This window comes from Cydia splendana, chromosome 7, assembly GCF_910591565.1.
Source record: "Cydia splendana chromosome 7, ilCydSple1.2, whole genome shotgun sequence".
NCBI lineage: Eukaryota > Metazoa > Arthropoda > Insecta > Lepidoptera > Tortricidae > Cydia > Cydia splendana.
In genome coordinates, this window is record NC_085966.1 from 4,612,938 (window position 1) to 4,626,116 (window position 13,179).

Consider the following 13,179-nt stretch of genomic DNA (forward strand, 5'->3'; position numbering starts at 1 on the left):
AAATTCCAAATCACATGAAGTAAACGGCCCACTTTACTTTACCAAATGTCGTAAGTCAACACATATTAATTTACTTTACATATCTAATGGTAGCCAGGGGCATTACTGTTATATAAAAAATCTATCTCGATTAGTAAGCCGACAGATTTCTACAACCAATTATAGCTTTCACATTTGCGATGGGTGTTTATTAGCATTTTACTCGAATGAAGAACTAACGAATCATCAACAAAATGATTGTGCTCACGTTGTTGTCGAACTCCCAAATCATGATAAGAAGCACAAAGATTGGTTTGGCAAAGAAATTTCGAACCAACAGATATTTTTTGACAAATATCATCGTAAGCTTAAAGTACCGTTTGTTGTTTACGCAGATTTCGAGGCATTTTTAAAACCTATATCGTCTTGTGAACCTAAGCCTAGCACGTCGGAATCTTACACACAAAGTGATCCTAAGCCTAGCACATCGAAATCTAACACAAAAAGTGATCCTAAGCCTAGCACATCGAAATCGTACACAAAAAGTGAACCTAAGCCTAAAAAAACGGAATCGTACACAAAAAATGTTCAACAACATGAAGTGTATAGTTTTGGATATTTTATAAAGTGTTCATTTGATGATAGTCTTTCACGCTATCGATCATATACAGGTTCAGATTGTGCTAAAGTATTCATGGAAACTCTTTACAATGATTTAACAAAATTAATAAAATTTATTCACTTTCGGAAACAACCCATTCGATTAAATCAGAGCGATTTAAACAAAATTGGAGCTAATAATAAGTGTTTTGTATGTGATAAAACGTTAGAATCTGAAAGCGTGTTCAGTTATGATTGGACTACGGGAAAATTCCATGGAGTGGCACATAAGGCTTGTAATAATAAATTCAAACCTCAATCGTTTGTACCAGTATTTTTTCATAATCTAAGTAATTACGATGCTCATTTTATTGTAAAAGCATTAAATTTCCGTGAAGGGAAAATCGAGGTTATACCTCAAAATAAAGAAAAATATATTTCCTTTAGCAAGGAACTTAAAATTGATGGAAAATTGTTATCACTTAGATTTGTTGATTCCTTTAGATTCATGTCGAGTAGTTTAGATAAATTAGCCCGAAACCTCCAGGAACACCAATTCCATGAATTAAGGAAACAATACCCTAGATATGAAGATTTTAAACTTCTGAAGCAAAAGGGTATATTTCCATACGAGTTTATGAAATCGAGTAAATCTCTTGAAGCGTTATCGTTGCCTGAAAAATCTGATTTTAACAGTGTCTTAACAGATAGCAGTATAACAGATGAGGATTATCAACATGCGCAAAACGTATGGACCCATTTCAATTGTAAAACGATGTTAGATTATTCTAACTTGTATTTAAAAACAGACGTTCTCCTATTAACCGATGTCTTTGAAAATTTTCGCTCAGTGTGTCTTGATACATACAGCTTAGATCCAGCTCATTATTTTACAGCTCCTGGTCTCAGTTGGGATGCTATGTTAAAAATGACTGGAATTCAACTTGAACTCTTTACAGATTTTGATAAAATTGCGTTTGTTAAAAAAGGGCTTCGAGGTGGTATATCACAGTGTAGTAATCGCTATGCTAAGTCAAATAATTACTATATGTCAGAGTTTGATCCAAATGAACCGTCATCTTATCTTATCTACCTCGATGCTAATAACTTGTATGGTTGGGCGATGTCACAACGTCTTCCTGTTGGTGAATTTGAATGGGTTGACCCAACTACGGACTTTAAACTTTCAAACGATGCTGATTATGGGTACATTTTAGAAGTCGATTTGGAATACCCAGATTCATTGCATGATTCTCACTCAGATCTACCATTTTGTGCTGAACATATAATAGATGAAAGTAAACAAAAAAAATTGATTCCAAATTTGAAAAACAAAATAAAATACGTTATACACTATAGGAATCTTATACAATGTTTAGACAACGGATTAATTTTAACAAAAGTCCATAGAATCTTAAAATTTAAACAAACTAACTGGCTCAAAAAGTATATTGATTTGAACACTACGTTAAGGATATCTGCAGTAACCGATTTCGAAAAAGACTTCTATAAATTAATGAATAATGCAGTTTTTGGAAAAACCATGGAAAATATTGAGAAAAGAGTGGATGTGTATTTACTATCACAGTGGAAAAGTCAAGATCACAAAAAAGGACTTGAAAGTTATATCGCTCGTCCTGAATTCCATAGTATTTCTATTTTTACCGAAAGCTTAGCTGCAGTACAGTTAAAAAAAACTAGACTAGTATACAACAAGCCTATATACTTAGGATTTTGTATATTAGACTTATCAAAAACATTAATGTATGACTTTCATTATGGATATATGCAACAAAAATTCAGGAATAATGTTAAGTTGTTATACACAGATACTGACAGTTTTATTTATCAAATTTTTACAGAAGATTTCTACTCTGATATAAAAAACGACTTGAAAAAACATTTCGATACATCTGACTATGCTCCCAATAATATATACGGTTTTCCATGTATAAACAAAAAAAAATTAGGATATTTCAAAGACGAAAATAAAGGTAAAATTTTAAAAGAATTTGTAGGTTTAAGATCTAAAATGTATGCGTTGAATATCGAGGAAAAAATAGTGGCTAAGGCTAAAGGTGTGAATAAATGTGTCACTACGAAATTTCAGTTGGAAGACTACAAAAATTGTCTAGATAAAAAGAAAAATTTATTAACAGTAATGTACAGATTTCGATCTATAAAACATGTAATTTTTACACAGAAAATCAATAAAATTTCGTTATCTTATTCTGACACGAAAAGATATCTTTGTCAAGAATCATTTGACACCTTAGCTTGGGGTCACTATAAGTTAAAGTAGTGAAATAAATATTAAGCTGAACGATCATAAAAGTTATTGGATCGATTGTGCATTTGTCATTTAATTGTAAAAGTAATATTAATTAAATTGGCTCTTGTTCGTTAGTTGGAGGGATGATAATGTATTTTTATTTTAAGTGTATTGTTTTAATTAATAATCTTTTTTAAATATAAGTTTTCTAATAAACGTATGTGTAATAATTATAGTAATTATTTATTGTTCATAAGGTGTGTCTAAAACAATAAGATGTAGATGTAATATAAAAGATGTAGTTTAGTATGATAGAAATTGTATATATTTTTTGTGACTTAAGTATCTTTTAACAATTGTTTAAATAATTAGAAATAAATATGCTAACAAAAACAATGTTTTTGATTTACTTATAACGTAGTAAATAATTTCGAATAAATATGCATTTTTTGTGTATAAGAAGGAGTGCATATATACACATAATCTTATAATTGGATTTTATTTTCTTGACAGTGTTTAAAGGAGAAAGACCGTTTTCTATAATGTATCATTTTATCCATCCTTTTACAGCAATTATTGCTGGTCCAAGCGGTTGTGGGAAATCAAACTTTGTCACTAACTTTCTGAAAAATGTAGAAAAAATGTGTAATACGGAATTCAGTCAAGTTCTGTGGTGCTATGATGAAATGCAGCCGCTATATAATTTAAATGGAGTCGATTATATTCAAGGCATTCCCGATTTAAGTATGTTTGATGGAAAGCAACCTAAACTACTTATAATCGATGATTTAATGAGAGAATCAGATGGACGCATTGTTGATATTTTTACTAAAGGCAGCCACCATAGAAATTTAAGCGTTTTCTATATAACTCAAAATCTATTTCATCAGGGGAGAGGACAACGTGACATATCTTTGAACACAACATACATTGTTTATTTTAAAAACCCTAGAGACAAAACTCAAATACGGTATTTGTCACGACAAGTTTATCCCGAAAATACAAAATTTGTTGAAGAAGCCTACAAAGATGCAACTACGCCAGCACACGGATATCTGATGATTGATTTGAAACAAAGCACTGATGATATATGCCGTTTTAAAACTAAGTTATTTCCATTTGACAAATGTTGTACAGTATATATTCCGAAAAAAGGGTTTAAATATGTCAGTAATCATTCTGTTCTTGTCAGTTCTAAATGATGTCTGATAGAGTAACCACACATCAACATTTACTTAAAGCTCTACATACGTTAAAACCAAAGTATCGTAAAGCTTTACTTAAAGCATGTGATGAAGATGAAATAAATATTATATGTGAGTGCATTTACAACGTTTTAAGGGGAAAAGTTCCATTAGACAGTACAGAAAAGACCAAGTTACATAAACATAAAAATATATTACGGAAATTAGTTTCTAAGGGTAAACAAAAATTAAGAAAGACTATTATAATTCAAAAGGGTGGTGCGTTTTTACCAATTATACTAGGCGCTGTTTTAAGTAGTTTATTGAGCTCATTAACGTAATTAAAATGGAGAACACGAAGAAAATGATTCTAGTAGAACCAGATTTCATTGAGAAGCTTAAACATGATGACAATGCACCTTTGAATTCCTTATCACGTTTAGATGCAGACATGCAAAAAATATTGAAAAGTAAAATGGGAGATCGTGAAAAATGGGCATTATATTCTCAAGCACTGCAACGTTTTTTGCATTTTACAGAAACAGATCGAAAACCGTTCAAGCTACCAATTATTGTTGATGATATAAAAAAAGTTCATGAAGACTTTGATAAGTATATCGATAAATCTATGGTTAAAAGAGATGAAACTGATTATAATGTGACATTACCAACTCCAAATCCACACGAATATGACGCTGCTAGTACTCCTTCAACTCACACTTACCCTGAACAGTTTACTCCATCACATATCATAAATTTAATTCCAAAAAGTTACCAAAAAAAAGGTTACTCCCTGCTTGATTCTATTTTAAAAAATAAACCGAAGATTTGGTGGAAAGAAGGAGGTGAAATCGTAGTGAATAATCAAGTAATTCCAGAAAGTAATATCACTGATTTGATAAGTGACGTTGTGAGACCCCTCAAACGAAAAACAAAACCCACTGGCTGGAAAGAATTTGCTTCAGTTTTAAATGATATTGGAGTTCCTACATCTTGCATAGGCAATCAATCTAATCTAGAATATATAAATAGTCTGCAGTTTAACAAGGTTCAAGATTCGCCAATATATAAAAACACCAGATCAACATCGACTCAAGTAAAAGAAGCCTCTACGCCAATTTCACACAAAACTCCTGAAGCATCAAAAAAGAAAATCAATTGGGAGAGATGGACCCCTTATTAGATATCAATAGGATTTACTATGATGTTTCTAATCCAGCTGGCTACAGCAGTATTGATAAATTAGCTAAAGCAATGCATGGTCGAATGAACAAAGATGAGGTAAAAAACTGGTTACGGTCTCAGGAAACCTATACGTTACATAAACCAGTTCAAAGACGTTTTACACGAAACAAATACATTCTTTCTAATTATAATGAACTTTGGCAAGTCGATTTAAGTGATATGCGTACATATAGTAAATATAATGATGGATTTAAATACATAATTTGTGTTATTGATGTCTTTAGTAAGTATGCTTTTGCTAGATCCATGAAAAAGAAGGATTCAGAAACAGTTAAGCAATGTTTTGATGATATATTTACCGAAGCTAGAGCAACTCCGCGTCACATTCAATCTGATAAAGGGACTGAATTCGTTTCCAAAGAAGTAAGGAACTATTTTAAGAGTAAAAATATAAACTACTATACAACAAATAATCCTGACATTAAGGCAAGTATTGTAGAACGATTTCAAAGAACATTAAAAATGAAAATGTGGCGCTATTTTACACACAAAAATACTTATAAATACATTGATATTTTACAAGATCTCCTTTATTCATATAATCATAGTTATCATTCTAGTATTAAAATGCGTCCAATAGATGTTAATTTTAACAACATTATGACTGTATGGACTCATTTATACGACACACCAAGAAATATATCAAAAAATAATTATACTTGTAATTTCAATGTCGGTGATCATGTCAGAATAACTAAATATAAACACATATTTCAAAAAGGTTACGAAACCAATTGGAGCGATGAAATCTTTGTTATCGAATCAATAATAAAAAGATTCCCTCATTTTGTTTATACCTTAAAGGACCTACAAGGTGAACCAATCACAGGCACTTTCTATTCTAAAGAACTACAAAAAGTTACTTATAACCCCACCATGACATGTAAAATAGATAAAATAATACGTTCAAGACGAGTTGGTAACAGAAAGGAGGTGCTTGTGAAGTGGAAAGGTTATCCAAATAAATTCAATAGTTGGATATCTGCGTCGAGTTTAGAAGAAATATGAGTGATGATAGTTTTTATTTAACTTTGTTGAGCAACAGCTCAATGCAGTATTATCCCGAAAATACAACAGCAAACTTTCTCACCAAACTCCCAAAGACAATAAAATTAGAAGGAGAATGGGTTGTCGGATTAGTGGAGTTTCATTACCCGTGTTCCTTGTACAACGTTCAGGAACATGAAAACGTACTGTATGTAAAAAAGCACGTATTATTACAAAATGAAAAATCACCTGTTACCGTTGAATATAAGTCTCATATACCGGCAACAACATATGACGACATAGATCACTTTTTATCTGCCTTTAATGAAAACTCATTATTGAAGAACAAGGTTAAATTTAGTTATGACCGAATATCGAAAGTTATCAAGGTGACTTCTTCGCACAAAGAAATTGTTTCCGTACATGCAACGCCAATACTAAACCTTCAGCTAGGTTTCAAACCTAATACGAACCTTATACAATGTCAACTAGGAAAATTTCCTGCTAATTTATATTTAGGCCTACCATCACAATTATTTATATATTCAGACATTGTTCAACCTCAGGTAGTGGGGGATGTTATGACATCGTTAGTAAGAATAATACCGCTTGATCCGACAAAATACATTTATGGAGCATATAAAATGCATAGCTTCTCTCCTGCACATTACATACCTGTTATGCGTAGAGAGTTTGATACAATTGAAATTGATATAAGAATGCATACGGGTGGAAAGGTTCCATTCCAGTTTGGAACTTCATGCGTGAAACTACATTTTCAACGGATAAAATGAATCATAACCGTGAAAATATTCGCTGTCCATATGAACATTATTATTCTCATCAAGCTGGTTCAGGGGTAGGCATTGTATATAAAGGTGTTCCTCACCAACGAGGACATGGCATAGGAAGTTTTTTGGGGGGACTGTTTAGGTCAGTATTTCCTCTGTTATCCAGCGGTTTTAGAACGGTTGGAAAAGAAGCACTAAATGCCGGTGTTGGCATCTTGTCCGACATGATGAATTCACACCCTATTGATGAATCATTAAAGTCTCGTTTTAAGACTGTAAGCAGTAATTTAAAAAGAAAAGCTGATGAAAAAATTGATTCTTTGATGTCAGGGTCCGGGTATAAAATACAACGAAAGAGACAGGAGCGCACCATTACATCAAAAGCAGTGCGACAGAGAGGTACAAAGAAAAATAAAAAATATATAAACGATATTTTTTCTAACTAAAACATGTCATTTTTACATAATCATTCATGCGAATGCGCTAAGTCCGAGTTAGATTTGTTTGCCCTTCCATCAACGCAGACAAGTATAGAAAATGGGCAGTGGATACACTATAAACCTATTTCTTCTCTTAGTGATGATGGTCCTATTGAATTTCAAGTACCAGGATCAGGTGATGACTATATTGACCTGTCTCACACTTTACTGCATATCAAAGCCAAGATATTGAATCAAGATGGTTCTAACATTAAATCGGCAGAAACGCATGTTGCTCCAGTTAATAATTGGTTACATTCACTTTTCAACCAGTTGGATATTTATTTAAATCAAAAACTAGTATCACCGCCTAATAATACATACGCATACCGTGCATATATGGAAACTCTATTAAATTATGGACCGGCAGCAAAACAGTCTCATCTTACATGTGGGTTATGGTACGAAGACACTTCGGGTCATATGAATGCAACTGATGCGACTAATAAAGGTTGGACCAAGAGAGAAACATTTATCGAAAACAGTAAGGAAGTTGAAATGATAGGACACCTACACGGTGATATTTTCAATCAAGAAAAGTTTTTAATAAATGGTGTTGAAGTTCGTGTTAAATTAGTACGATCCAAGGAGTCGTTTAATCTTATGTGTAGTCAAGATAAAAAACTTAAAGTACTTATAATGGATGCAAGTTTAATAATTAGAAGAACAAAAATTAACCCGAGCGTTTTACTTGCACATCAAAAGGTTTTAGCTTCAACGACTGCAAAGTATCCCATCACAAGAGCGGAAGTTAAAGTACTTACAATACCATCAGGTGTGCAAGGGAAATCACTTGATAATATTTTCCTCGGTCAAGTGCCAAAAAGGTGTATTGTGGGTTTTGTTGATAATACGGCATTTAATGGTAGTTTAAAAAGTAATCCTTTTAATTTCCACCACCACGATATGAACTTATTTAGTTTGTACGTTGATGGTCATCAAGTTCCTTCAAAAACATTACAACCATCTTTCAGCAACGGTTTAATGGTTTCAACATATCACACCTTGTTTTCTGGAACGGGTATTCATTTTCTTAATGAAGGGAACTCAATAAGTCGAGAAGACTATGGAAATGGTTATTGTTTGATGTGTTTCGATTTAACACCTGATTTATCAGCAAGTTCTACTTCTCACTGGAATCTTGTTAGACATGGTAGTGTACGGTTAGAAGTTCGATTTGAAAATGCTCTTAGCACAACTGTTAATTGCATTGTTTATGCAGAGTTTGATAATATCATCGAAATAAACAAACATCGAGATGTGACTGTAGATTTTAATAGTTAGATTATATAATATATTAGTGTATATAATAATAGATATATGAAGCACTGTGTCATTAGTTTTTGAACCTTGGTAACGAATTCATCTGTGAATTCAATAAGTAATTTGTAATGGATACCAAGGAATTACAATTATGTATGAAAAAAATCTGTCCCACGATTGAGTCGCATGTTTATCCAGCTAACAGAATACCGGTTTTCATGGACCTTCCGGTTTATATCATAAGCAATTTAGACCCAGATTTTAAACCGGGATCACACTGGGTAGCAATTCATATTGATATGCATGGCAATGGTGAATATTTTGATTCTTTTGGTAGAAAGCCTTCTGGTTATCATAAGTTGTTTTTAAAAAGAAATTCAAAGAAATGGTTTTATAACAATGTATCTATTCAAAATAATTTCACGTCAGTTTGTGGCGAATACTGTTTAGTTTATATATATTTTAAATTTAATGGTAAAACGATGTTTGATTTTTTAAGCTTATTTATAAATAATACCATGTATAATGATTGGGTTGTGAAAAATATGTATAGATCTATTTTTTTGTGTAATAAATAAATATTTTATCAGACAATGTCTTTACTTTCTTTCCTTATTTCTTATTGCAAGTACACAGAAAGGGAATTATACCAGTAAAATACAGGAGAAGTATTAACAAATTTATTAGCTATAACTAATTACACACAAGTCTTTCCTACATTTACACACAATCGTTTCACATAAAAACACATATAAAGACGGTCTTAATTTTAAAACATCTAGCATCTTAATGCATATCACACCATTTTCCCCCACTCCAATCTCCACTCATCGTATTGTGGCACAGGCGACGAACATGTTGTAGCACAGGTGGCGAACGCGTCATAGCATAATGGTTCATATGCATCTTCGCTGATAGATATTGCCGTGTTGTCCATTTCTATGTCTTCCTCTTCATCTTCCCACGTTATCAAAAGAGGGTTTTCAGCATAACTGACGTATAAAGGCGGTGACGCAGGAGAATATCCTTTAGAGCTTTGATTTTGCATCTCAATGTCTTCACAAATTTTAATTAAATCTTCGTCGTATTGCGAATCTTGTAGGTCCATTTTGTGCTCGTTGTTTCGCTTCTAGGGGTGTCAAAAGGGATACGGTATGGTTTTGCTTTGCGTTGTCTATCTATATATAGGCCCAAAAATCGTTTGTTCGTTGGTGGGGGATTTCTACGTGTGGGCGGCGTAAGGGATGATTTATGGCTTTGCTTCGATGAAATATTTTTTACAGTTGTTTTTAGTTGCAATATGTTTAGTAATATTGTAAATTAATTCTTGTGTATTGGAATAATAGTCATCTTCTTCAGTCTGCGTGTAGTATTTGATTCTAGTATTCGCGAATTTCCAGTGCTGATCGCTTGGAACACCTCGCAATTTTTTCATGTCATAGACATCAATTTTTATGAGATGAGTGGCCTTTGAAACGTCATCTACGCGAGAAGATATATAATTTGTACCTCCATTTGTCAACTGGGCAACAGTAGACGAATACTCTGCAGCTTGTTTCTTCGTAGGCTTTTCGAAAAATACATCAATATTGTTGGTTCGTTTTTGGGTACGGATTTTAAGTGGTTTTGAAACTTCAGTTTCATTGTCGCTCACATTGCCATAATAATAATTTTTGAATGTGCACTCAAGAGAATTCTCGTTTGAAATCTAAAACAAAAGAAAACATTTGTGAGACGCTTGATATAAATGGAAACAGGTAGATAATATTTGTGTATAAACAGTCAAATAATGTTGAGCTTACCTCCATTTTAATTCGCTGCAAGTTGTATACTGATTTGCAAACTAATGACGAAGAGTACTGTATTGCGATACTTTAAACTACTTGAAGTATACTTTTAGCACTTGACACTGTTTTAAGACAAACACGTTTGAACGAATGGCGGTCCCATCGATTTGAGCTCTCCTTTTATTGTACAACACACACACATGCATACATATGGCGGATAAGACAAAAACCTATTAAATAACCCAAACACCTGTGCGTTGTATGATACGACACGTTGCGACGTGTTTGTAGCCGATCAGTTTTTTAAAATGCTCTATAATTTAATACACAATAAAATACGGGGCCATGACATTTCGTAATAATTAATGATATTTTATTGGTTATCTAAGGCAAAACCCCTATTAAATAAAATAGACACCTGTGGGTTGCAACGTGTTTGTACCTGATCAGTTTTATGAAATGCTCTATAATTGAATACACAATAAAATTCGGGGACCATGACATTTCGTAATAATGAATGATATTTTATGGGTTTTCTAAAAATACTTCTCACGGCCCATGTCGCATAAATTTATAATATTATTGCATTCCAAAAGATGTAATTATTACAGCGTGGGAGGCTACAAAAATGGCAAAAACTTTAACCTTAATAAAATAAATCGTTTTAAAGAAATACGTAAGCAACCCCTAATAAACTATTCTACCTCAAAAAAACATGGAGTCACACGCTTGTCAAAACCAAAAAAAAATGGACGGGCACACGAAATGTGGCTTTAGTTTATGGCAATACTAAAAATCCACTCCACACAAACAATGACCGCCGCAGAAGCTGTAAACATATATCCATTAAGGATAGAGCAAAAAATATCAAAAAAAATCTGCGCCGCAGGTAGGCGCGGGGGTGCCGCAGAAACAGTAATTAGCTTACTACTACTTTATAAACATAGATACACCTGTGGATCGCAATACGGCAAAAACAAAATGAAACTATGTTTGGTTTATGTAGACACCTGCACAAACATATACGCCGTAGACTTTAATCAAAACTGTCTTGAAAATGACTCTCATCATCATCATCATTTAGCCTTCAGTCGCCACTGCTGAGCATAGGCCTCTCTTCGTGACATTCTACTTCACTAAAGTACTTCCAGCGGGCTCAGCACGGTTCCATTTTTATCGACTATCACTATGCGCGTCCCTTTCGCACTTACATACTTGTTAGAACGTGACAGGCATGGTGACAAGGGATAAAAACGCGACCGTGCTAAGCCGCCTGTAAACTTACAGTGTACTTTCAGTAAAGTAGATCCTTTGACTGTATCATTCTGGTATATCCCCGATTTTGGAAAGCCGAACTGGCAACTATAGGTTCATATACCTACGGTTATAAGGTTTTTCTTATTTCAAATCTGACAGACAACTGACAAGACAAGTTATTTCGAGTGTGTTAGGGTAACATTCCATTTCTGACCGCAGCTGCACTGCATGAACGCGTCGGTATTATTCTCAATTTCCATAGTAAAATGAATGGTAGTGCTGCTGTCGTTGGAAATAGACTGTCACCTTTACCCGAATCATTTGTTTGACTTTACCACATTTTGCTTCGTGCCATAACTCGACTTTGTCTAACTTATGAAACTTGCAATATGATCGTGATCCCAGATTTCAATACTCTAAGTGATTTATCTACACGAATAATTATTTAAAGCAAATTATTCAGAGCTTTTCCCTGAAAATTATATCTTAACGGTCCAATAATTAGGTTCAATTTACCAGGTCTTGGAATTATAGACTGGGCGCGATTAGCTCACCACACTGGTCGGATTACTCACGGTACAGTCGCCATCAGATATATCGGAGCGGCCAAGGTGCTCACAAATATCGGAACACGCCTCTATTGTCAGGGCGTTAGAGCGCGTGTTCAGATATTGTGAACACCTTGGCCGCTCCGATATATCTGATGGCGACTGTACTCTAGTCTAATCAGCGACAGGACGCTATTATTAAAGTATTTCTGAATTAATTTTAGAAATCAGCGGTATCAAATTTCAATGTCATTTTGACTGTGCTTCATTGTCAGCGTTGGCGTTTTCATTAAAGAAATCAAATTACGTGTACATTGCAATGCCAATGCCAATTAATTAGTTCAATGATATATTATCGTTTCTCTAACAAAAGTGTCTCTGAAATACCTACTTTAGTTTTTCAAATAAAAAGTCTACAATTTTATTTTACATTCACTATTTCAGATAGTTACTCTGAAATATTAACTTCACCTAATATTGGTATGAAAATATTTCAGGAAGCAATACATTTGAACATATGTACTCGTATTGTATCTTTAAATCTTAAAGGTGACATACCTAATTATTAGCTGGTAATTTAGAAATAAAATACGATTAAAGTGTTCTCTGCATTACATTTACTTCCATTGATGTTCTGTTATTGTTACTTAGTATAACGGAGTATAAAGGTTTTTCCACAAGGCTTTCCGCTACCTCAATTAAACATAATGGTCTGAAGCTTCCGTCACCTCTGAATAGATAATTCATTAAACATCTATTTCAAACCATACAAAGCTCGCAACCAGCT

General features: G+C 33.4%; 1 protein-coding gene across 2 annotated transcripts in view; it reads left to right on the forward strand.

Annotated features, from left to right (window-relative positions):
* The window catches only part of LOC134791981 (uncharacterized), a 163,828-nt gene that overhangs the window by 129,395 nt on the left and 21,254 nt on the right, over nucleotides 1-13,179 (forward strand). The window lies entirely within an intron of this gene.